Here is a 26,691-nt window from a genome sequence, read left to right on the forward strand (position 1 = left end):
TTTCGAAGGTTTAATCTACACTGTTCGAATTTATTTGCTTATTTTCAACTAAGGCACTACATATTCACACAAAAATGGAATGTGGAATTTCTAAGGGATTGGATAGACATTAAAAATATTATCCGGCAATTCTCTCTGGGTCAGTCCTCGATATCACTGATTTATGATATCCTCCTGGCTAGACAGGGTGAATTAGGTGTAGATAAGCTATATAACTTCTGGAAGAAATATTTGCCAGAACTAGGGGAGAACAGGATTGAGCGAAGCTTCACAGAGTTAGAAAAATTACAAGTTTCCATATCATGGAAAGAAGCGCATTTAAAACTAGTCAATAATTATTATCTTTCCCCAGATAAAATGGCCAGATTCTATCCTTCTCAGAATTATGCCTGTCCAAGATGTTCCTTGGATAGGGCGGATATTTTTCATATGTTTTGGTCTTGTCCAAAGATTCAACAATATTGGCAAAAGATAAGATTCTGGTATAGTAAAATCTATAGAGATATGGCACCATTCACGGCTGATGAGGTAGTTTTTCTAACTAATGCTGAGTTACGCCCTAAGAGGGCGATAAAGATATTTAACACAATTATTATAATTGCGAGACAGTTAATCGCTAAAGGCTGGAAAGATCATACAGCTCCTAGAATCACAGGGTTCTTGAAAGAAATCCAGTTCCAAATCTTATTTGAATCTTTTCATACTAAATTCACAGCTGAACGTAAGGTCAGGGCTTTTCTTCTGGATTGGTCCCCATTAATTACTTCTTACCCATTACAGATTCAAAGACGTATTTTACAACCCTTCTTAAATTCTTTAGCTTTCTTGGAATTGGTTATATTAGAAGTATTCCCGTCAACATGGATATCAGGTCCCCGGGAGATAACACTATGAAATAGTAATTGTGAAATAATAAGTAAAGAAAGAGAAGAGGTGGGGTCAGTAGGGGAGATGGAGGGTGGGTGGGCGGGCGAGGGAGAGAGGTGTATAGAATAGAGAATTTTTTTCTTCTTTTCCTTTTTTTTTTTTTTTTTTTTTTTTTTTTTTCTTCTCTCTTCTCTCTTTTTCTTTCTCCCCCTCCTCATTAGTGGTTTAAATATTTATAAAATCTCCAGCAATATAATTGACTAGATGCTAAAAAGTCAGGTATTAGCATTCACTTGTTTCTTTGTATGTTTGCTTGATATTATTCACTATTGTCATTATTTGTATTTCTGTTTTTCTATATGTATGATGGCCTTGCATGGCATAATGAAATACAATTCGACATATATTTACTTTTTATGTTCTGTTTGTTGCTGGAACCAATAAAGATATTTGGAAAAAAAAAACACACCACTCCTATCTGGTGGCACATTAGATGGCATGCGCAGTGCCCCAAATTAGAACTTGGAAGTAGGAGGACCAACCAAGCATCTCATCTCTTTGTGATTCCTGTTCTTGTAGGACAGTTAATGGGTCAGTCATGTTGCACAGCTCCTCAATGTGACAAATCTTCCTGGTTAGCTCGTCGTTCTCTTTTTCCCAGCTGCTGGATCAGATCAGAGATTGTGAGTAAAACCTGCTCCTGCTGCCGGGTGATCTCACTCAGGACTCGCTTCTCTTCTTCCAGCTGTTTCCTGATGTCCCTAATCAGGGCAGTGAGTCTCTCTGTTACACCAGCTGCTTTCTCTTGCACCCCTCTCATGTGCTTCTGCAGACTCTGGACTCTTTTCTCAGTCTCCTCTCTCTTTGTGGTCAGTTTCTGCAGAACATTTCTCAGTTTCTTTTTCTTCTTCTCAGAAGCCTCATTCAGCAGCTCGACCTGGTGTCCCCTGTGCTCTCCGGCCAGGGAGCAGGACACACAGATAAAGGCAGCATCCTCAGTGCAGTAATATAATAGGAGCATCTTGTGGGTGGAGCATTTTCTGTTACCCCAGGAAGTGATTGCACGCGCAGTGACATCAGCGAGGACAAGGAACGGGACATGGCTAGCTTGGTATCCAACCTTGTGCAAATGGGGAGTTTGCGGTTGTGCAAATGGACTGTTTGCGGTACGTTAAACGTGGAGTTTAGTCTGTCACTGTGAAGCGGGCGTAACCCTTACACTACCCGAACAATACCTGATGTTTTAAAGCACGTTATTCCAAACAATTTAGGAATTTTAGGTGATTTATGCCCTTTATAGATTAAAAACAGACTCTGCATCAACTATGTAATTTTCCATGGGAGTTTTGCCATGGATCCCCCTCCGGCATGCCACAGTCCAGGCGTTAGTCCCCATGAAACAACTTTTCCATCACTTTTGTGGCCAGAAAGAGTCCCTGTGGGTTTTAAAATTCGCCTGCCTATTGAAGTCAATGGCGGTTCGCCCGGTTCGCCCGTTCGCGAACTTTTGTGGAAGTTCGCGTTCGCTTTTCGTGAACGCAAAACTTTAGGTTCGCGACATCACTACTCACTACCTATACCCTCGATCCCATCCCCTCACAGCTATTCCCCTCCCTCTATTCTACCCTTACCCCCATCCACACACACGTATTTAACTCTGAGCACCAGTTTAGTTCCCTCATATCTTTTTCCATCTCCTGGTTCCTAAAAATTATCTCTGGGTTCCTAAAATCGATGCCATACCTGTACTCGATTGTGCAAAAGGAAGTCATGGCATATGGGGTCTTTCATGCTGTCTTGCCTGTTGAGGGTCAGGGACCCTCGTATAAAAAGGCTGAAGGAGAACGACCTGTACTGGGTGTCCAAGCATCTTTTTCAATCTCCCGGTTCCTAAAAATTATCTCCGGGGTCCTAAAAACAATGCCATACCTGTACTCGATTGTGCAAAAGGAAGTAATGGTATATGGGGTCTTTCATGCTGTTGTGCCTGTTGAGGGTCGGGGACCCTCGTATAAAAAGGCTGAAGGAGAACGACCTGTACTGGGTGTCCAAGCATCTTTTTCCATCTCCCGGTTCCTAAAATCCATGCCATATACACGTCCCCTGATAGGGGACGTAACAGGGATTAAACTGATAAGAATAGTACTAGTTAACACACCACTCCTATCTGGTGGCACAGTAGATTGCACGCGGTGCTCTGACAAAATGCAGAAGGACATTTGGCAGACGGACATTTGGCAGACGGACATTTGGCCGACAGACAGAAAGCTAAAGAATGTTCCGATTTCGGCTGAGGGCAGATACACAGAGTGCTCTGTTCTAATCAGAGCCTTGGGCGCCGCAACTGCCTCTGGGAATCTTACCATGGGTCCCAGACTGCCCATCTTGTAATTCTCTGTCTGGGAAATTATCTATCTATCAAATCTATCTATTTATCTATCAAATCTATCTATCTATCTATCTATCTATCGTATCTATCATCAAATGTATCTATTGCATCTATTGATCTATCTATCTAATCTATGTATCTATCTATCTATCTATCTATCTCGTGGCCGGACCGACCAAGCATCTTTTTCCATCTCCCGGTTCCTAAAATCATCTCCGGGTTCCTAAAATCGATGCCATATACACGTCCCCTGATAGGGCACGTAACAGGGATTAAACTGATAAGAGTAGTACTAGTTAACACACCACTCCTATCTGGTGGCAAATTAGATGGCATGCGCAGTGCCCCAAATTAGAACTTGGAAGTAGGAGGACCAACCAAGCATCTCATCTCTTTGTGATTCCTGTTCTTGTAGGACAGTTAATGGGTCAGTCATGTTGCACAGCTCCTCAATGTGACAAATCTTCCTGGTTAGCTCGTCGTTCTCTTTTTCCCAGCTGCTGGATCAGATCAGAGATTGTGAGTAAAAGCTGCTCCTGCTGCCGGGTGATCTCACTCAGGACTCGCTTCTCTTCTTCCAGCTGTTTCCTGATGTCCCTAATCAGGGCAGTGAGTCTCTCTGTTACACCAGCTGCTTTCTCTTGCACCCCTCTCATGTGCTTCTGCAGACTCTGGACTCTTTTCTCAGTCTCCTCTCTCTTTGTGGTCAGTTTCTGCAGAACATTTCTCAGTTTCTTTTTCTTCTTCTCAGAAGCCTCATTCAGCAGCTCGACCTGGTGTCCCCTGTGCTCTCCGGCCAGGGAGCAGGACACACAGATAAAGGCAGCATCCTCAGTGCAGTAATATAATAGGAGCATCTTGTGGGTGGAGCATTTTCTGTTACCCCAGGAAGTGATTGCACGCGCAGTGACATCAGCGAGGACAAGGAACGGGACATGGCTAGCTTGGTATCCAACCTTGTGCAAATGGGGAGTTTGCGGTTGTGCAAATGGACTGTTTGCGGTACGTTAAACGTGGAGTTTAGTCTGTCACTGTGAAGCGGGCGTAACCCTTACACTACCCGAACAATACCTGATGTTTTAAAGCACGTTATTCCAAACAATTTAGGAATTTTAGGTGATTTATGCCCTTTATAGATTAAAAACAGACTCTGCATCAACTATGTAATTTTCCATGGGAGTTTTGCCATGGATCCCCCTCCGGCATGCCACAGTCCAGGCGTTAGTCCCCATGAAACAACTTTTCCATCACTTTTGTGGCCAGAAAGAGTCCCTGTGGGTTTTAAAATTCGCCTGCCTATTGAAGTCAATGGCGGTTCGCCCGTTCGCGAACTTTTGTGGAAGTTCGCGTTCGCTTTTCGTGAACGCAAAACTTTAGGTTCGTGACATCACTACTCACTACCTATACCCTCGATCCCATCCCCTCACAGCTATTCCCCTCCCTCTATTCTACCCTTACCCCCATCCACACACACGTATTTAACTCTGAGCACCAGTTTAGTTCCCTCATATCTTAAACATGCACCAGTCACGCCTAACCTCAAAAAACCCTCTTTCGATCCAACCTTCCCATTCAACTGCTGCCTTATTTCCTTACGCCCCCTTGCCTCAAAACTTCTTTTAAAGCTAATATACATACATTTATCAAATTTCCTCACATTAAACTCCTGCTTGACCCATTGCAATCTGGATTTTGCTCCCAACACTCCACAGAGACCACAATCGTCAAGGTAACTAATGACCTACTTACAGCAAAATGAAAAGGCCACTTCTCTCTGCTAATCCTTCTTGGTCTGTCTGCAGCCTTTGACACTGTTGACCACCCTCTTTTGGGCCACACCTTCCAATCCTTCAGCATTTGCGACACAGCCCTCTCGTGGCTGTCCTCCTACCACCAGTCTAACCATACCTTTAGTGTAGCCTTCTCGGGTGTTTCCTCTGCCCTTCTAACGCTTTCTGTTGCGATACCACAAGACTCTGTTCTTGGCCCCCTTCTATTAACAATCTATACGTCATCATCATACGGTACCTTAATTAAGTCCCATGGGTTTCAATATAATTTGTATGCTGATGACACCCAAATCTACTTCTGCATTAGACCTATCCCCTTCCTTGCTAACTCATGTCACTAACTGACTTTCTCATATTTCATTTTGCATGTCCTCTCTCTACCTTAACCTAAATCCTTTCAAAATGGAAGTCTTTATTTTACTCCCTTCTTCCAAAATTCCCACCCCCCAGCTTTCTATAACTGTTAGTAATAGCAGCATTACCACAACCCCACACACCCAAGGTCTTGGAGTCACAATTGACTCCTCACAACCAATCTTTGGCCAACTACTGCTGTTTCCACCTTAAAAACATCTCCAAATTCCCTCCTCCTTACACAAGACACAATTAAGATATTAATTCACTCACATAATTTCCCACCTTGACTATTGCAGCTCCACCCTTTCTGATCTCCCTTTTTGTTGTCTATCTCCTTTACAATCCATAATGAATGCCTCTGCCAGGCTGATCTTCCTTACACATTACTCTTCTTCTGCTTTACCTCTCTGCCTTCACTGGCTTCCTATAGCCTGCATAATTAAAGACAAAATTCAGACTCTGACATTCAAGACCCTCAATGGCATGGCTCTCCCCTATATCTCAGACCTTGTCTCCATATACTTTCCCTCCCGTCCCCTTCGCTTTACTCACAACAAATTACAAGATATTTAAACTTATATCTTGTAATTTGTTTTTTATTTTGTGTAATTTAGTGTTTGTTTTGTTTTTTGTAATTTAGCTAATTGTATTTAATTTATTGAATTGTATTTAATTTATGTAAGTTATTTAATTGTAGGGTTAGGTTAGGTGTTAGTGTAACTTAGGTTAGGTCTTATTTTACAGGTAAATTTGTATTTATTTTAACTAGGTAGTTATTAAATAGTTAATAACTATTTAGTAACTATTCTACCTAGGTAAAATAAATACAAACTTGCCTGTAAAATAAAAATAAACCCTAAGCTAGATACAATGTAACTATTAGTTATTTTGTAGCTAGCTTAGGGTTTATTTTATAGGTAAATATTTAGTTTTAAATAGGAATAATTTAGGTAATGATAGGAATTTTATTGAGATTTATTTTAATTATATTTAAGTTAGGGGGTGTTAGGATTAGACTTTTAGGTTTAAAGGGTTAATAAATTTAGAATAGTGGCGGCGACGTTGGGGACGGCAGATTAGGCGTTAATAAGTATAATGTAGGTGTCGGCGATGTTGGGGGCAGCATATTAGGGGTTAATAAGTATAATGTAGGTGTCGGCGATGTTGGGGGCAGCAGATTTGGGGTTAATAAGTATAATGTACGTGGCGGCGATGTTGGGGCAGCAGATTAGGGGTTAATAAGTATAATGTAGGTGGCGGCGATGTTGGGTTTGGGAGATTAGGGGTTAATAATTGTAAGATTAGGGGTGTTCATGTTAGGGTGTAAACATAAATTTAGTTTCCCATAGGAATCAATGGGGCTGCGTTACGGAGCTTTACGCTGCTTTTTTGCAGGTGTTAGACTTTTTCTCAGCCGGCTCCCCCCATTGATGTCTATGGGGAAATCGTGCACGAGCACATACAACCAGCTCATCGCTGACTTATGCAGCGCTGGTATTGAATTGAAGTGTGGAGCTCAATTTTGCTCTACGCTCACTTCTTGTCTGTTAACGCCGGGTTGATAAAAACCTGTAATACCAGCACTGCAGGGAAGTGAGCAGTGACAATAACGTGCAAATTAGCACCACACCCCTGTTACCGCAAAACTCGTAATCTAGGCGATAGTTTCCAGCATGGCTTCTATTTTTGTGATCCGGAGATCTATTATATCAGGGTAGTTAGCAATCCCCATGGCTGTGTGTGATTTCGGCAGCGTCTCACCCTGTGCAGTGGTATTGTTTTAATGTCTTTACTTTCAAGGTAATAACGATTTCCGTTGGACTAGTTTGCAAGCTAGAGTTGTGAGTCTTAAGTGCAACCAGCTCTGGTCTGTATGTCCTTCTAATGTGCAGGTGAATTACATATTTACACTAGACCCTGGGAGTTTTGCCCTTAGGATAAAAAATACAACCTGAAATATAAAAGCCCGTTAGGTTGCAGCTGATCACCACGGGGACAAGGGTTGTTCTTTATTAGTAGTGACATAACTGCTTCAGTACAAGGTATAAGAAATGGTTCGGCAATAAAAGGGTTAAAGGGACATAAAAGCCAAAACTACATTTTCATGGTTTAGAAAGAGAATGCGATTTTAAGAGACATTTCAATTTATTTCTATTATGAAATTAACTTTGTTCTCTTGGCATCCTTTGTTGAAACATACCTAGATAAGCTAAGAAGCAGCAGTAGATTACTGGGAGCTGCAACCACCGAGTTGATATTTTACAGACACAGACGGTATTTTTAAGGTTCAGGTCAAAGTTGATTAAATAAAGAAACAAAGGAAAGTGAAGGGCCTATTTAGGGACGTAACAATTTAAGGGGTAATTTCTTTGGAAGAAAGGAGAGATAGGAATGGATTAAAGCAGGTTGTTGCCTGCTGGGCAGCAGTAGTTTTAGGAGGCGGAGATTCAGAAGTGAATCACTAACCTGTTCCTTGTCTTGCAGATTTCATCATGGTGAAGGCTCCATGGAGAATTGTTGAAGAGGATAATGTACCTTCAAGAAAGCAAAAGTCTGGGGTTACTACAGCTGGTGATATCTCCCTACCTCCCATTTATGTTTCTTCAGCTCATTATTTTTCTGCTCTTTCAGCGGTTTCTGTGGCTCCTGTCCCTTCCTTTTCTGCCTCTTTTCTCTCTGCTTATTCTATATCTTTGCCTATTTCTTCCCCTGGTCCCGTTTTTTCTACTCCCTCTGTTTACCCTGTGGTGTCTTGTTCCTCCGCTTCCCCTCTTATTTCCCCTGCTCATTTCCTTCTTTGCTTGTCCCCTTCTGTGCGCTTTTCTGTCCATAATGCTGCATAGCTGTCCCTTACCGGTCAGACCCCTCCCTCTACCCTTTACACTAGGCTGGTTTCCAATTGGAATCCAGCGGTGGCCCCTGAGTCGGTAGCTGATCAGCTACTTTACTCCCCGAAGATGCGTTTCTCTCCGGGGAGTGCTAGGGAGTCACCATCCCCCTCTTTCATCTCAGGTCAGAGGGGGATGGAAGGTAGATCTTTCACGCCATTTCTGGAGGCGCAATGCATGGAGACTTCTGCGCAGGCCTCCACTGCAGCTCCGGAGCGCGCGCTCGTTCTGGCACTGCCCACCACACTTCCAGTCACCATCTTGGATCTGTCCGGTAGGCAGAGCGCATTTGACTCTGCGGCGATGGCAGGGGCTAGAGCGGTTGTTAGCGCATTGTGGGCTCAGGGACAGCAGGTCTCTTCGGTCCCTAATATGCAGGTAGGTGGAGCCTCAGGGGGGAGCGGGTTGTCCGGGGGGCCCTCCACTCGAGGGAAGGTTTCTGTAAAAAAGGGGAACTCTGCAAATTTGGGGGAAGCAGTTAGGCAACAAAATCAACCAAGCAGCGAAAAAAAACAATAAAAGGGCCAATAGGGCCATTGGGAACTCCAGCGAGTGGGGGAACAATAAAGAGAGTGGGACATATGGATTTGATGGCAAGTTTGAGAAAGAGGTTAATATCTGGACATATTTCAGGGGGGCATCCTGTAGGGGCCATGGTTTCAAGAGGGTCAGCTGGGGAGTCCTCAGGGCACTCTGTTTCTCCCTGTGTTGCTCCCACTGTTATTTTTTGTGCCACAGGTCAGTACTAACGCTGCAGAGAAGGCGTCAGGCAGCGGAGTAGAAGCTGGGAATCCCACAAAAGGTGGAACGGCAGCTGGAGAAAAAGTGGTAGAAGGAACACCTGGATCCACACAGGCTGGGACGGTGACAGTCGCTGCGGCTACAGCATCAGGAAGCAGTGAGTCAGTACTTGCACCACACACTAGGGATGAAGATTCTTCTACGTCAGGGGAATCAGATAGTTCCGCAGGGCAAAAGGATGTGGGACATCGGAAATTATTTAGGAAGATTAGGAAGTGAGTGGATAAAAAGCCTAGGAATATAGTGGTGCAAAGTGTTCTAGCAGGTGGCTAGGTTTCAGGGTCTACCGGGATAGTGGCAATACAAGAGGGTTCTAGCAGGGGAAAAAAAGCTGGGGTAGCTAGTACAGCGGACACCTACCATTGCATAGCGCATTCATTACATTCACACTTGAAACCCAGGATTGCAAAAAAGATTAGGGAAGGTCATTATGTAAAGATTTTTGAGTTGTCAAGGGCTGCTTATCAGGTTAAGGAGATGGCGGAGGATGGTACAGGGGACAAGAAGGTGAAGAGACCTGAAACTTATCAGGAGGGGATGCATTGCTTTAGGGTCCTTGCTTCTTGCTACATAGAAGCAAACCCTAGTCAAACAGTAAATGTACTCAAGTATATGGAGGTCATTGACCATGAAAGAGGTAAGGGTATGGCATGGTGTCAATATGATGCTCAGTTTAGGAGGATGTTAGAAGCAAACTCAGTGCTGAACTTTGGGATGAAAGAAATGGACCTATGGTCCAATCTTGATCTCTTGGATGGCACGGTTTCAGTGCCAGTAAAACAATTTAGCGTAGGGAAGCAGAACCGACCCTTTTATAAGAAATGGGTGTCAGGATGCCAGGAATCCTGGTAGGACTAGGTGCAGCAGCGGAAACAGGAGCAGCCAAAACTTGCGGGACACTTTGGTCCAAATGTGCAGTGCGAGTCAGCAGGGTTTGCAGGGCTAGTGCAAATTGATCCAAGCAGTGATCCTGTACATCCATCCTGGAAATTATGGCAGGTAAAGGTGGATTATTAGCACCATCAGGATTCATGGCCCTTGCGTAGTGTCAGGATGCCAGGAATCAGACTGAGACGAGAAGTGCAAAAATAATCACACCTTTATTAATAGCAAAAAATAAAAAAAAAGTCCACAAGTCAAATAACAAGCCAGGAATCAAAACCAGAGCTGGTAGTCAGACGAGCCGAGTTAGGAGCCAAAGCGAATAGTCAGACGAGCCGAGTCAGGAGCCAAAGCAAATAGCCAAGTAATACACAGGAACTCTCACAAACAGGTCTGAGACAACGCAAGGGCAAAGCATACTGAACAGAGGCCCTTTAAATAATAAGTGATGACATCAAAATTCTGAAACTGCATCCTGTCTCACACAGATGATGTACACCAGTCTGGCCATAAAAGGAAGTGCAGGAAATGAGCAGCATCACACAGTATGCACCAGAGTCAGCAAGAGAGGTGAGTAAAATGGCTGCCAGTAGCACATGGCAAACAAAACAGGGAAAAAACCCTGACAGTACTCTCCCCTCAACGACCCCTCCCCCACAGGAGGACAAAAGGCTTATTGGGGAAATGGACATGGAAGGCACGGAGGAGGGTGGGAGCAAAAACATCAGAGTAGGGAACCCATGAACGCTCCTCCGGACCATAGCCCCTCCAGTGAACCAAATACTGTACGTAGCCCCTGGACATACGAGAGTCAATAATGCTGCTGACCTCATACTCCTCATGGTTGTCAATAAAGATAGGATGGGGACGAGGCAACCGATTACAAACCAATGGTTTCAAGAGGGAGACATGAAAAACATTGGAGATGCCTATTGCAGGAGGAAGGTCAAGAGCATAAGCCACAGGATTGACCCGTTGGAGTATTCGAAAAGGACCAACATAACGGGGAGCCAGTTTATTGGAAGGCACACGAAGGTTCAAGTTGCGGGAGTACAGCCAAACTCCCTCATCAGCCTGGAACTTTTGGCACTGCATAGACAATGAAGGCAATCCTGAATCTGCACCCACGTGGAACGGAGTTGCCGGAGATGCTCCTCCAAAGCCGGAATACCCTGAGAAATGAATGAATCGGTCAACAAGGATGGTTGAAACCCATAATTTGCCATGAACGGGGATAACTTGGAGGAAGCATTAATAGCACTATTATGAGCAAACTCTGCCCAAGGTAACAGTTCAGACCAATTATTGTGGTGATCTGAGACATAGCAATGGAGGAACTGTTCCAGAGCTTGATTAGACCGTTTCGCAGCCCCATTGGATTGAGGGTGATATGCCGAGGAAAAGGAAAGCTGACCACAAAAGGAACACCAAAATCTGGAGACAAACTGGCTACCCCGGTCCGACACTATCTCCTTGGGTAGCCCATGTAAATGGAAGACCTCCCGGGCAAAAATGAAGCAAGCTCCTGAGCGGTAGGCAATTTCTTCAAGGGAATGCAATGTGACATTTTAAAAAAACGGTCAACCACCATAAGGATAACAGTATTGCCATTGGAAACAGGGAGCTCGACAATGAAGTCCATGGAAAGATGTGTCCAAGGACGCTCACCATTAGCAATAGGTTGAAGAAGACCCACAGGAAGACGTCAAGGAGTCTTATTCTGTGCACAAACTGAGCAGGAGGCAACATACGCAGCAACATCAGAATGAAGACCTGGCCATCAGAATTGTCGAGTGACAGACCAAATCATTTGGTTCTTGCCTGGGTGACCTGCGGCTTTAGGATAGTAGTAAGTGTGCAAAAGTTTAGTTCGAAGACTCTCAGGAACAAAACACTTAACACTAGGTTTCTCAGGAGGTGCATTGGTTTGTGCAGCCAGGATCTCCTCCCCCAAGGGAGAAGTCAAATTAATACATATGGTAGCCAAAATATGGTCAGGAGGTATAACTGGAGTAGGTACAGACTCCTCTTTGGACAGAGGCAGAAATTGTAGAGAGAGGGCATCAGCCCTAACATTCTTACTACCAGGCAGGTAGGAGACCACATAATTAAACCAAGACAAAAATAGCGCCCATCTGGCCTGTTGGGGCGACAAACGTTTTGCTTCAGATACATAAGTTAAATTCTTGTGGTCAGTAAGAATGAGCACTATCATGCTAGTACCCTCGAGTAGATGCCTCCCTTCCTTGAGTGCCAAAATTATGGCCAGTAATTCCCTGTCAACAATTTCATAATTGCTGGAGACAATTTCTTAGAGAAGAAACCACACGGATGCAAGGAACCGTCAGGCGTAGGACGTTGAGACAAGAGGGCACCTACTCCAGTCTCAGACACATCAACTTCAAGAATGAAAGGCAGGACAGGGTTAGGATGAGCCAGAACTGGAGCGGCAGCAAAGGCAGTCTTAAGACTATCGAAGGCCTTAATGGCAGTAGGTGACCAATGGAATGGATCATTCTCTTTACGGGTCATGTCTGTGATAGGTTTAACCAAGGAAGAAAAGTTTTTATTAAGCTTTCTATAGTAATTGTCGAACCCTAAAAAACGTTGAATAGACCGAAGACCAACTGGGCGAGGCCACTGCAGAACTGCAGATAACTTGTCAGGATCCATGGAGAACCCTGCAACAGAGATAACATAACCTAGGAAGGTTACTTGAGTCTGATGGAACTCACATTTCTCGAGTTTACAAAACAGGCCATTCTCACGTAGTCTCTGAAGAACCCGTGTAACATCACAACGATTTCCTCAAGTGTGGGTGAGTGTATGAGGATGTCGTCTAAGTACACCACAACACACTGTTGCAACATATCTCGTAGGACATCATTAATAAATTCCTGGAAAACAGCAAGAGCATTACATAGGCCAAAGGGCATTACAAGATACTCATAATGCCCGCTCCTGGTGTTAAATGCTGTTTTCCATTAGTGGCCCTCCTTGATCCTAGCGAGATTGTATGCTCCTCTCAAATCAAGTTTAGTAAAGATCGTAGCTCCCTTGAGGCGGTCAAAGAGTTCTGTAATGAGCGGAATAGGGTAAGCATTCTTAATGGTGATTAAGACCCCTATAATCGATGCATGGTCTGAACTCGCCACCCTTTTTCTTCACAAAGAAGAAGCCAGCCCCTGCAGGAGAGCAGGATTTGTGGATGATACCCCGCAACAGAGCATTGGCAACATACTCCTCCATAGCACAATTCTCTGCAACAGACAGGGGGTAAACCAGGGCCCGAGGAGGAATGGCTCTGGGTTGCAGGTCTATGGCACAATCGTAAGACTGGTGAGGAGGCAACGTACCGGCATGCACCTTGTCAAAAAAGTCTAAGAACTCTCGGTACTCCTCTGGGAATTGAGCTACCGAAGAAGTGCGCAAAACTTTAACTGGTTTCCGAAGATAAGTGGTAATACATTGTGGAGTCCATGACAAAATTTCGGACCTGCGCCAGTCGAAACTGGGATTGTGCTTTTGGAGCCAGGGATAACCCAGAACAACCGGAAAATGTGGAGAGTTTATCACCTGGAACTGGAGGGTTTCAAAATGGAGAGCCCCAACAGCCATGGATAACGGAGCAGTTTTGTGAGTAACGAGTACGGGCTGAAGGGGCCTGCCATCAATGGCCTCAATAGCAAGCGGAACCGACCGATGCAAAACAGGAATGGAGTGCTTTGATACAAAAGCACTGTCAATGAAATAGCCCGCAGCACCAGAGTCAACAAGAGCCTGGGTTACTATGGAGGAGTCCACCCAGGAAAGGACAACCGTGACCAAAATGTTTCTCCTTTATGGGTTCCGGGGACGAGGATAAACCCCCCAAGGTCTGCCCCCGACAGGACCTTAGGTGTGAGCATTTCCCGGCCGTGTAGGACAAGACTTCAAAAGGTGGCCCTGTAACCCACAATAGAGGCAGAGCCCCTCCCTCCTTCTAAAGGCCCTCTCCACCGCGGAGAGACACGTGAATCCCAACTGCATCGGCTCAGCAGTACCTGGTGACTCTGGACCAGGAGGCATGGGAAGAGAGGGAGTCATGGGTGGGAACAAACACGTAGGAGACAACGGAAAAGGAGGCTTCTGCAAGCGCTCCTTGAAAGAGGGCCTCTCTCTGAGTCTGATGTCAATTAGGATCAAAAAAGACACCAATGCCTCAAGATCCTCTGGTAAATCTCTGGCAGCAACTTCGCCTTTAATTGTATCAGAGAGCCCATGAAAGAAGGCGGCAACAAGGGCTTCATTGTTCCAACCTACCTCTGTGGCAAGCGTTCGGAACTCAATGGCATACTGGGCAACAGATCTTGTACCTTGATGAATGGACATGAGTAGTTTAGCAGCAGAGGAGGAGCGAGCTGGAACATCAAATACCCTTCAAAAAGAGGCCACAAATTCAGGATAATTTGAAATCACAGGTTTATTAGTCTCCCACAAGGGATTAGCCCAGGCAAGAGCTGTGTCAGAGAGTAACGAGATGAGAAATCCCACCTTAGCTCTGTCAGAGGGAAACACCTGAGGTAACATCTCAAAGTAAATGCCCACCTTGTTAAAAAACCTTCTGCACTGATTAGGATCGCCTCCATATCGCTGAGGTAGAGGTGCACAACCGGACATGCTCCTGGTAGGACTAGGTGCAGCAGCGGAAACAGGAGCAGCCAAAACTTGTGGGACACTTTGGTCCAAATGTGCAGTGCGAGTCAGCAGGGTTTGCAGGGCTAGTGCAAATTGATCCAAGCGGTGATCCTGTACATCCATCCTGGAAATTATGGCAGGTAAAGGTGGATTATTAGCACCATCAGGATTCATGGCCCTTGCGTAATGTCAGGATGCCAGGAATCAGACTGAGACGAGAAGTGCAAAAATAATCACACCTTTATTAATAGCAAAAAATAATAAAAAGTCCACAAGTCAAATAACAAGCCAGGAATCAAAACCAGAGCTGGTAGACAGATGAGCCGAGTCAGGAGCCAAAGTGAGTAGTCAGACGAGCTGGAATCAGGAACAAGGAGAACAACAGAGTCAGGAACAAGCCAGGGATCAGGAACCAGGAGGGACATCAGACAGCCAGGTAATACACAGAAGCTCTCACAAACAGGTCTGAGCCAACGCAAGGGCAAAGCATACTGAACAGAGGCCCTTTGAATAATAAGTGATGACATCACAATTCTGAGACTGCATCCTGTCTCACACGGATGATGTACACCAGTCTGGCCATAAAAGGAAGTGCGCATCACACAGTATGCACCAGAGTCAGCAAGAGAGGTGAGTAAAATGGCTGCCAGCAGCACATGGCAAACAAAACAGGGAAAAACCCTGACAAGGGGGCAGAGAATGCTGGCATTTTCAGGAGAAGTTATGCAATAGGGGAGCGCAGTGCCTCTTTCGGCACGTGCGCATCTATTGTAGTGGGGCCCACCCAGGGAACAATTGTAAAAGTTAGAGAGATAGTCACACTGGCAAGCAACAATTCAGACAGGGTCCTACGGGAAAGGGTGCACACGCCAATGAAGCTTGCAGCATATTTAAGGAGTTTAGGGATTACCCTGATAGGGAAGGGGCGGAATTTCTTCAGACAGGTTTATCTTATGGTTTTCAAATCCCACTTCATAGGTTAGTTTGTCCCCCATTTGCAATACGCAATTTGAAGTCAGCGTATCAATTTCTGCTAGCTCTACAGGAAAAAATAGATAAGGAGGTCAGGTTGGGTAGGATGGCGGGCCCCTTTTCTTCTCCCCCATTTGAGAATCTAGTAGTTTCCCCACTGGGTGTTGTGCCCAAGAAGGAACCGGGGAAGTTCAGACTCATCCAGCACTTGTCACACCCAAAGGGGAATTCAGTGAATGATGCGCTGGATGAGCCTGACACTTCAGTAGTTTATCAGTCGTTTGAGTCGGCACTAGCTATTGTACAGAGCTTAGGTGAGGAGGCCGAAATGGCTAAAGTAGACATCGAGTCGGCTTTCCATCTTTTGCCTATACATCCGGATAGCTTCCACTTGATGGGTTGCAGGTCTCGGGCCGGTATTACGTTGACCGCTGCTTGCCGATGGGGTATGCCATTTCTTGTGCATATTTCGAGTGGTTTAGTTCCTTTCTCCATTGGGCAGTGGTGCGCGGGTCCAGTCTTGGGCAGGTGGCTCATTACCTGGATGACTTTCTGTTTATGGGGGCCGCAGGATCGGGTGAGTGCGCATACCTTTTCGGAGTGATGCAATCCTTGATGGCGGAGATCAGGGTACCTTTAGCAAGGGAAAAAACGAAGGGCCCAGCTACATGACTAGTTTTCCTGGTGATTGAGGTGGATACAGTGGCAAAGGAATGTAGACTTTTGAGTGTTAAGATTCAGGCGGCCGCTGCATCCATCTCCATCATCCTGGACACAGGTCATGCTACCCTGAGGGAATTTCAGTCATTGCTGGGGACTCTAAATTTCACAACAAGAGTCATGCCAATGGGTAGGATATTTAACCGGAGGATGGAGGCCACCACAAGGGGCTTACACAATCCTAAATCGCGCATTAGATTGTCGAGGGCTATTATAGCAGAATTACGGGTAAGGCTGCTTTTCTTGAAGGATTTCAATGGGGTTAGGATGTGGAGGGCTTCTCCAGTTTCCAGTCAGGAATTGCACCTATTCATGGACGCGGCAGGTAGTGCAGGCTTTGGGACGTATTTTAATGGTCTCTGGTTTGCCTCACCTTGGCCGCCAGAATGGAACAGCATCGGACTAGTCTGGAATTTGACCATCTTAGAGTTATTCCCAATCCTAGTGGCGATTGAACTGTGGTGGGATAGGTTGCAGAAAAGGACGGTAGTTTTTTGGTGTGACAATCAAAGTGTTGTTTATTCCATTAACAGGCTTTCCGCTAGTTCTCCACCCATAGTGAACATACTGAGGCAGTTAGTACTTAGATGTTTGCGGCATAACATCGCTTTTAATGCTAGACATGTTCCAGGGGTTCACAATGGGATTGCCGATGCTCTATCACAGTTTCAGTGGGCTAAGTTTAGGGAATTGGCGCCGGAGGCAGACAGCGTGGGTAACATGTGTTCAACATATCTCTGGCAGGTGGTGAGTTCTGGGGAGCTGCGCTAAGGCTGTTAAAAGGTTCGCTGGCACCTAGGACTTGGCAGGCATACAGTGTTGCTTGGAGTGAGTGGGGTAAATTCTTGAATGTCTTCAATACCACAAGGAGGACCCCTTCAGTGCAGTTATTAATTACCTGGCTAGGTTCCCTTAAGGTAGCGGCCTTATCTCCTGGTGCTATAGGTGGCAAGGTGGCAGTGGTAGCTTTTTTCTCTAAACTGTATGGGGTAGAGGATGTGACTAGGGTTTTATTGCTAGGGCAGCTTTGAAGGGAGTTCATAGGTTAGGGGGTAGGAGGAAGGATGTGAGGGAGCCGATTACTAGGATTAGGCTAGCGCAGTTAATAGGACAACTAGAAGGTATCTGTGACTCAGGTTTTGAAACATTTTTGTTCTCTGTTGCATTTTCCTTGGCATACTTTACAGCCCTTAGAATCAGCGAATTAGTAGCAAAATCCAAGACTACACCTCACCTGGCACAGGTTTATTGAGGGAACATGTGAGATTGGAAGATCAGACAGTTTTAGTGTTCATGGCAAGATCTAAGATGGAGGCAGGGAGGGGTAGATGGCTCAATTTGCTTTCGCAGGTGGAGCCATCTATCTGTCCAGTTTTGCTTTGCAAAAGTTTATAGCAATTAGGCCAAATGTAGATGGCTGTTTCTGGTACATGAGGATGGGTCTTATGTATCCCAATTTCAATTCAGAACGGTGTTAAGGAGAGTAGTGTGCAGTCTAGGATAGGACCCGGTGGTAGTGGCTCCTCATTCTTTCTGCATTGGGTCAGCCGCGGATGTGGCCAAGTCGGGGTGTTTGGAGGGACAGATTAAGGCGCTAGGATGTTGGTCATCGGGGCAAAAATATATTAGGAACCAGTTTTAGGATATAGGAGGTAATTGCAAGTTGTTTCGATCAGTTATTCTAGTTAGTTTCTTGTGTTTTGGTATGTGAGTTTTGGGAAGCCAGGACCTTATGGTTTGTTGCTGTTCTTTGCAGGACAGGCCACAGGATGCAGGAGAATATGGATTGTGGGGCATTCATACATACATTGGGCGGCCATTCGGGCTGCATCGCAGCCAGGAGGCCAACAACTGGGATTGCCATCAGAAAAGGTTTCCATTAGGTGGTTAGGCAGGAAGGGCATGATGTGCTCACATTTGCCAGGCAGGCCTCATGTTGTTTTTCTTCATCTAGGAGGGAATGATGTAGGGACCATGCCAATGGGGAATTTGGCTGATATCATGGTGTCTGACATTAGATGGCTGATGGCTCCATTTCAGGGAGTGACCATTATATGGTCAAATATCATTTTGAGGAATATATGGAGGCATATAGCCACCAGGAAGGTGGGTTTCCGGATGAAGAGGAAACTCAATAGAGATGTGAGTAAGGTGGTGCTGGCTTCAGGGGGGAAGGTGGTCTCGCATGACAATATCAAAATTGATTATGCGGGTTTGTTCCGGAGAGATCAGGTACACTTGTCAGATAGGGGTAAGGATTTGTTCTTGGATAATATCAAGCAGGTCTTGGCTTCCTGTTATGGTTAGTGGGGCAAGAGTACATTTTCCTTTTTTTGGTGGCAGAAAGGGTTGTGGCAACAAATTCCAATTTGCCGTAACAATCATAGAAGGAAGGTACAGTGGGTGTTTAGGACGCTAGGGATAGGTCGGCTCGCTGGTCGATCTTCCTTGAGTGGATAGGTAGGCGGAATGAGGGCGTCCTCATTCCAAGGGTGGCCACACCCCTTATAGGGTTAATAGGACAAGATCATCTTGTCATCTGGTAGCAGTTTGTTATTTAAAGTTATTTATGTATTTATTAATAAAAACAACCCCTCCCCCTGTTGGTTTTCTCCCAACCCTGAGTGTTGTGTCTTTATTGAATTTTAGGTTTGGGGGTTGGTATTATCTTGACTGTATTTAACTAAAAAATGTAACCCCTTAGGAAAGTGAAGGACCTATTTAGGGACGTAACAATTTAAGGGGTAATTTCTTTGGAAGAAAGGAGAGATAGGAATGGGTTAAAGGAGGTTGTGCCTGCTGGGCAGCAGGAGTTTTAGGACGTGGAGATTCAGAGGTGATAAAAAGAACTGCAAAATAGAAAGTGAATCACTAACCTGTTTCTTGTCTTCCCTCCCAGCCCTCCTTGTTTTTCTGTTGTTATTACTATTACAGGTGCTGAATCGGATGGAGGAGTTCAGTTTGTGAGTTCAGCTGGCTTATTCTTCCCTTGGCAGGGGGCTACATAATCATGTGGACCTTTGTAAGCCCAAGGGCGTTAATTGGTAGTATGGGGTCTCCTTTCGGGACTAACAATCTTTTGCCTGGGGGGCCATTGACTATCCAGTGTTGGAGACCTCTTAACCCTTAAACAGGTTTGTCATGCTTTCTCAAGTGTGGCGGAAAGGGGTGTGGCAACAAATTCCAATTTGCCGTAACAATCATAGAAGGAAGGTACAGTGGGCATTTAGGACCCTAGTCACCAAGGGGCTAGGGATAGGTCGGCTCACTGGTCGATCTTCCTTGAGCGGATAGGTATACGGAATGAGGGCGTCCTCATTCCCAGGGCAGCCACACCCCTTAAAGGGTTAATAGGACAAGATCATCTTGCCAGCTGGTAGCAGTTCGTTATTTAAAGTTATTTATGTATTTATTAATAAAACAACCCCTCCCCCTTTTGGGGGAGGTTGGTTTTCTCCCAACCCTGAGAGTTGTGTCTTTATTGAATTTTAGGTTTGTTTAACACTTGGGGGTTGGTATTATCTTGACTGGATTTAACTAAAAAAATTAACCCCTTAGATGTTATCATGGTCAAACTTCTTCTAGGTGTGTTAGAATCTAATTATAAACCATTGGTCATTTAAAATTAGTTCTAGAAGCTTTAGTTCCTAATTTATGCTGTATAATTATTTATGCAAATGTATGTTAATGAATGAATGAATTTTCCAGAAAAGGTTGCAACCCCAGCTGCAACATTAAGTGAGAAGAAACTGCAAGACCTATAGGCATATTTTTTATATACCCTATATATATATATTATTATTATTATTTATTTATTTATCTGTTTAAATACTCCCATAAAGGGGAGTGACTCACACAGATTAGTAGCTCTCTTCTATTAAAGTAGATTCTAGCCTCACCTTCCTAATGTTATTAAATAATATTTAATAACATAAGGACTGGTGAGGCTAAAGAGGCTGAAGACGCTCTAGGGAGCCTAAAAAAAACATATTGCACTTGTGCTACAGTTAACGCACCACTTGTAATCTAGGCATTTTATGGGAGTGATGTATTACCTGTCTACAGTTTATAAGAAGATTGAGTGACCACCCCTTGTGACTTTTGAACTTTTTTTTAATTATTATTACATACATTTTTCATATATTTGCTTCCCTTGTATTTATCATCTCCTGGTGAGTGATTACATATCTGTTGCCTTTGTGCACCCCCTATCGACAGTGTGGGGCATTGATCCACATTTATCTCAAAATTTACATATTTTTTACAATTTTAACTTTGTAAATTACTGTGCATGAGTTTAAGTGTCTTATTTTTGTCTCTGTGTATAGACAGTTTTTATGAAATAATGTAAATGTGTACTGTTTATACAGATTTGTTTGCATAATATGATTTAGGTTTGTACAGTGTTTATAAAATGCAAACGGATAGATTTAGAGTTCTGCGTTAGCCGTCAAAAGCAGCGTTAAGGGGTCCTAGCGCTGCTTTTGGCCGTCCGCTGGTATTTAGAGTCAGGCAGGAAAGGGTCTACCGCTCACTTTCAAGCCACGACTTTTCCATACCGCAGATCCCCTTACGCCAATTGCGTATCCTATCTTTTCAATGGGATTTTCCTTACGCTGGTATTTAGAGTCTTGGCTGAAGTGAGCGGTAGAGCCTCTACCGACAAGACTCCAGCCGCAAAAAAAAGTCAGTAGTTAAGAGCTTTCTGGGCTAACGCCGGTTTATAAAGCTCTAAACTACTGTGCTATAAAGTACACTAACACCCATAAACTACCTATGTACCCCTAAACCGAGGTCCCCCCACATCGCCGCCACTATAATACATTTTTTTAACCCCTAATCTGCCGACCGCACACCGCCGCCACCTACATTATCCCTATGGACCCCTAATCTGCTGCCCCTAACATCGCCGACACCTACATAATATTTATTAACCCCTAATCTGCCCCCCCAACGTCGCCGCTACCTAACTACACTTAATAAACCCCTAATCTGCCGAATGGACCTCGCCGCCACTATAATAAAGTTATTAACCCCTAAACCGCCGCACTCCCGCCTCAATAACCCTATAATAAATAGTATTAAGCCCTAATCTGCCCCCCCCAACGTCGCCGCCACCTAACTTCAAGTATTAACCCCTAATCTGCCGACCGGACCTCGCCGCTACTCTAATAAATGTATTAACCCCTAAAGCTAAGTCTAACCCTAACACCCCCCTAAATTAAATATAATTTTAATCTAACAAAATAAATTAAATCTTATTTACTAAAGTATTCCTATTTAAAACTAAATACTTACCTGTAAAATAACCCGTAATATAGCTGCAATATAACAAATAATTATATTGTAGCTATTTTAGGATTTATATTTATTTTACAGGCAACTTTGTATTTATTTTAACTAGGTACAATAGCTATTAAATAGTTATTAACTATTTAATAGCTACCTAGTTAAAATAATTACAAAATTACCTGTAAAATAAATCCTAAGCTAAGTTACAACCTAACACTACACTATCAATAAATTAATTAAATAAATTACCTACAAGTACATACAATTAAATAAACTAAACTAAATTACAAAAACAAACACTAAATTACAAAAAATAAAAAAAGATTACAAGAATATTAGGCTAATTACACCTACTCTAAGCCCCCTAATAAAATAAAAAAGCCCCCCAAAATAATAAAGGTCCCTACCCTATTCTAAATTAAAAAGTTACCAGCTCTTTTACCAGCCCTTAAAAGGGCTTTTTGCGGGGCATGCCAATAAGTAATCAGCTCTTTTGCAGGTAAAAAAAAATACAACCCCCCCAACATTAAAACCTACCACCCACATACCCCTACTCTAACCCAAACCCCCCTTAAATAAACCTAACACTACCCCCCTGAAGATCTCCCTACCTTGAGTCGTCTTCACCCAGCCGGGCACCGATGGACCAAAAGAGGACATCCAGAGCGGCAGAAGTCTTCGTCCTATCCGGGCAGAAGAGGACATCCGGACCGGCAGACATCTTCATCCAAGCTGCATCTTCTATTTTCATCCATCCAGAGCGGAGCGGAGCCATCTTCTTCCAGCTGACGCGGATCCATCCTCTTCAACCAACGCCTACTCACCGAATGAAGGTTCCTTTAAATGATGTCATCCAAGATGGCGTCCCTCGAATTCCGATTGGCTGATAGGATTCTATCAGCCAATCGGAATTAAGGTAGGAAAAATCTGATTGGATCAGCCAATCAGATTGAGCTTGCATTCTATTGGCTGATTGGAACAGCCAATAGAATGCGAGCTCAATCTGATTGGCTGATTGGATCAGCCAATCGGATTGAACTTGAATCTGATTGGCTGATTTAATCAGTCAATCAGATTTTTCCTACCTTAATTCCGATTGGCTGATAGAATCCTATCAGTCAATCGGAATTCGAGGGACGCCATCTTGAATGACGTCATTTAAAGGAACCTTCATTCGGCGAGTAGGCATTGGTTGAAGAGGATGGATCCTCGTCAGCTGGAAGAAGATGGCTCCGCTGCCGCTCCGGATGGATGAAGATAGAAGATGCCGCTTGGATGAAGATGTCTGCCGGTCCGGATGTCCTCTTCTGCCCGGATAGGATGAAGACTTCTGCCTCTCCGGATGTCCTCTTTTGGTCCATTGGTGCCCGGCTGGGTGAAGACGACTCAAGGTAGGGAGATCTTCAGGGGGTAGTGTTAGGTTTATTTAAGGGGAGTTTGGGTTAGAGTAGGGGTATGTGGGTGGTGGGTTGTAATGTTGGGGGGGTTGTATTTTTTTTTTACAGGCAAAAGAGCTGATTACTTAGGGGCATGCCCCGCAAAAAGCCCTTTTAAGGGCTGGTAAAAGAGCTGGTTACTCTTTAATTTAGAATAGGGTAGGGACCTTTATTATTTTGGGGGGCTTTTTTATTTTATTAGGGGGCTTAGAGTAGGTGTAATTAGCCTAATATTCTTGTAATCTTTTTTTATTTTTTGTAATTTAGTTTAGTTTATTTAATTGTATGTAATTGTAGGTAATTTATTTAATTCATTTATTGATAGTGTAGTGTTAGGTTTAATTGTAACTTATCTTAGGATTTATTTTACAGGTAATTTTGAAATTATTTTAACTAGGTAGATATTAAATAGTTAATAACTATTTAATAGCTATTGTACCTAGTTAAAATAAATACAAAGTTGCCTGTAAAATAAATATAAATCCTAAAATAGCTACAATATAATTATTCGTTATATTGTAGCTATATTAGGGTTTATTTTACAGGTGAGTATTTAGTTTTAAATAGGAATACTTTAGTTAATAAGATTTAATTTATTTCGTTAGATTAAAATTATATTTAACTTAGGGGGATGTTAGGGTTAGGGTTAGACTTAGCTTTAGGGGTTAATACATTTAATAGAGTAGCGGCGAGGTCCGGTTGGCAGATTAGGGGTTAATACTTGAAGTTAGGTGGCGGCGACGTTGGGGGGGGGCAGATTAGGGGTTAATACTATTTATTATAGGGTTTGCGAGACGGGAGCGCAGCGGTTTAGGGGTTAATAACTTTATTAGAGTAGCGGAGAGGTCCGGTCGGCAGATTAGGGGTTAATAAGTGTAGGTAAGGTAGCGGGGACGTTGGGGGGGGCAGATTAGGGGTTAATAAATATAATATAGGGGTCGGCGGTGTTAGGGGCAGCAGATTAGGGGTACATAGGTATAATGTAGGTTGCTGCGGTGTACTGAGCGGCCGATTAGGGGTTAATAATATAATGCAGGGGTCAGAGATAGCGGGGGCGGCAGATTAGGGGTTAATAAGTTTAAGATTTGGGGTGTTTAGACTTGAAGTTAATGTTAGGGTGTTAGGTGCAGACTTAGAAAGTGTTTCCCCATAGGAAACAATGGGGCTGCGTTGGAAGCTTAACGCTGCTTTTTTGCAGGTGTTAGGTTTTTTTTCATCCCAAACTGCCCCATTGTTTCCTATGGGCGAATCGTGCACAAGCACGTTTTTCCAGCTTACCGCTACCGTAAGCAACGCTGGTATTGAGGGTTGAAGTGGCGGTACATTCGGCTCAACGCACCCTTTTTGGAGCCTAATGCAGCCCTTCAGACAACTCTAAATACCAGTGTTGTCTTAAGGGTGCGTTGGGAAAAAAAGCAACGTTAGTACGCGGGTCTTTACCGACAAAACTAGGAGTTAGTGTATTGAGCATTTTCGTGTGTATTTGTATCCAGCCATTGCATACAGATTACACCCCTTAGCGAGATACACAAAGGATCAGTCAACACATTAGATTTGCCTAATCAACAAATGCAAGATAACAAGACAATGCAATAGCACTTAGTCTGAACTTCAAATGAGTAGTAGATTTTTTTATAACAAATTTCAAAGTTATGTATATTTCCACTCCCCTTGTACCATGTGATAGCAATCAGCCAATCACAAATGCATATACGTATAGTCTGTGAATTCTTGCACATGCTCAGTAGGATCTGGTGACTCAAAAAGTGTAAATATAAAATACTGTGCACATTTTTTTTAATGGAAGTAAATTGGAAAGTTGTTTATAATTACTGTATCTGAATTATGTAAATTTAATTTAACCTGAGTGTCCCTTTAATAATATAAAATGTCCCTTTAAATCATCCCGTAATGGACTTAAGGAGCATTAACAGTGGAGAGCATTAGCTCATTAAGCCCTATATGTACAGCACCACAGCAATTTTTTTTTGGTTTCTGTAACATTTTTTGCATTTCAATATGAGTCCTGCAAGGTCAGATTGCTGTTAGATCACAAGCTTTAGAGTGGTGCCTATACACACATACTGCTCTGTATAACAGATGTGCTCTCTTTACAATCACATCTGATCAGCACTCACCTGGGTAGTTAATTTCCAAGCAGTCCTCAGACCCAAAGAAATTGTTAGGTTCACCTTTTGCCCATCGTGTGTAAAAAAAACCACTTTGATCCAGCCAATGGAAGTTTCCCTTCTGAAACACAGACATATCTCCAGGCTCAGAGTGAAAGATAATATGGGGAAAAAAGTATTTAACACAAAAGGTGGTCTACTATTGAAAAAGGCATATTAAACAGTATGGGCTCCATGTACTAACCGGCGGGTGGACAGCTTCTCAACTCACGAAGCTGTCCGCCCGACTTCGCTACACATAGACAGTGGATCTGTTGATCAGCTTGAGCGTATGCATCATTACACACTCATCGGAGTGTGTAATGCCCGCCGCTTCATTCGCGCGACCAATCGCGTGACTGAAGGGGCTGTCAATCACAGAGAGCGAGCAAGCTCTTTTCCCTCAAAGGTGGCGTAGGGTTGAGAAGCAGCGGTGTAATGACCACTGCTTCTTACATTCTGGGAAGCAGGCTTGCATATGCGAACCTGCCCCGCAAGGGCTCTGGAGCAGCTTTTGCTGCTTCGTACATGGAGCCCGATGAGATGAGATTGCAATATAAAAAAATTAATTATGTGTAGTTAAAAAACTGCAATATACTTTCATTATTTATTTTGTTCCCCTTTCCTGTAATTTAACTCTGAATCGAATTGTTGGTTTAATTAATTTCACTGCGTTGCAATTAAGAAACAGGCACCGCCTATTTGTACTTAAGTTGCCCCTTTTTTGTTTCCCAACTGAAGTGACATATATAAAACAGGCAATAAAAGAGACTGTCCAAACAAGGCTGTGTGAAACATAGGATAATCTAAAAGAGATTCCACACAGCTTTGTTTGCACAGAGATAAGAAGAAAACTATAAAGGCACTAGTTATTTTGGTAGAAATAGCTTAATAGGGCAAAGACTAGAAAAAGCATAACATACAAAGAATATTTGGGACACAATAAAAACAAATAATGATAATAGTATAAAACAAACGTATTGCGAAAAGTCTCAGATGGTAATGGTAGCCAAAAGATAGAGTCACTTGTTAGTGAAAGTCCCAAAAACAACCAGCTAGATGGAAATCACAGGGTATATTCCAGGAATCTGGAACGGCAGCAGCACTCTCCTCACATCAACAATAGCAGACGTCTGTACAAAGAAAAAGAGGAAAAGAGAGGCGCTATGTGTGTACCAGTATAAACGTATATGTAAGACAATAAGGCCCGCAACAGGGTACTCACATTCTGTAGAAGCACTCAGACAGTTCTATTAGGCGCGGACTGGGTACTGAACAGCAACCCAGCATGTCTCCAGGGACAATCCGGATACCCCCTCCTGAGGCTGGAAAGGTAGATGGTCCAGGTTATGAACTCCTAGCAAGTCAGGTAGTGAGTGCAGGTGGCATCCAAGGTCTCCACAACAGGCGAGAGCAATCCCAATGTAGGAATTGCAGGTGGTGTGTTAAGTA

At 43.7% G+C, this 26,691-nt stretch overlaps 1 long non-coding RNA gene across 2 annotated transcripts in view; it reads right to left on the minus strand.

The window, feature by feature from the left end:
• The window catches only part of LOC128638938 (uncharacterized), a 46,232-nt gene extending 20,914 nt beyond the window's left edge, over positions 1–25,318 (minus strand). The window contains exon 1 of one of the 2 annotated variants that reach the window (XR_008399131.1): positions 25,210–25,318. This is a non-coding gene — a long non-coding RNA (uncharacterized LOC128638938). Of the gene's footprint in view, positions 1–7,869; positions 7,941–25,209 lie in introns of those variants that run through there. The other variant, XR_008399132.1, reaches the window with a different exon arrangement.
• Between the last annotated feature and the right edge of the window lie 1,373 nt (positions 25,319–26,691).

This window comes from Bombina bombina, chromosome 1, assembly GCF_027579735.1.
Source record: "Bombina bombina isolate aBomBom1 chromosome 1, aBomBom1.pri, whole genome shotgun sequence".
Taxonomy (NCBI): domain Eukaryota; kingdom Metazoa; phylum Chordata; class Amphibia; order Anura; family Bombinatoridae; genus Bombina; species Bombina bombina.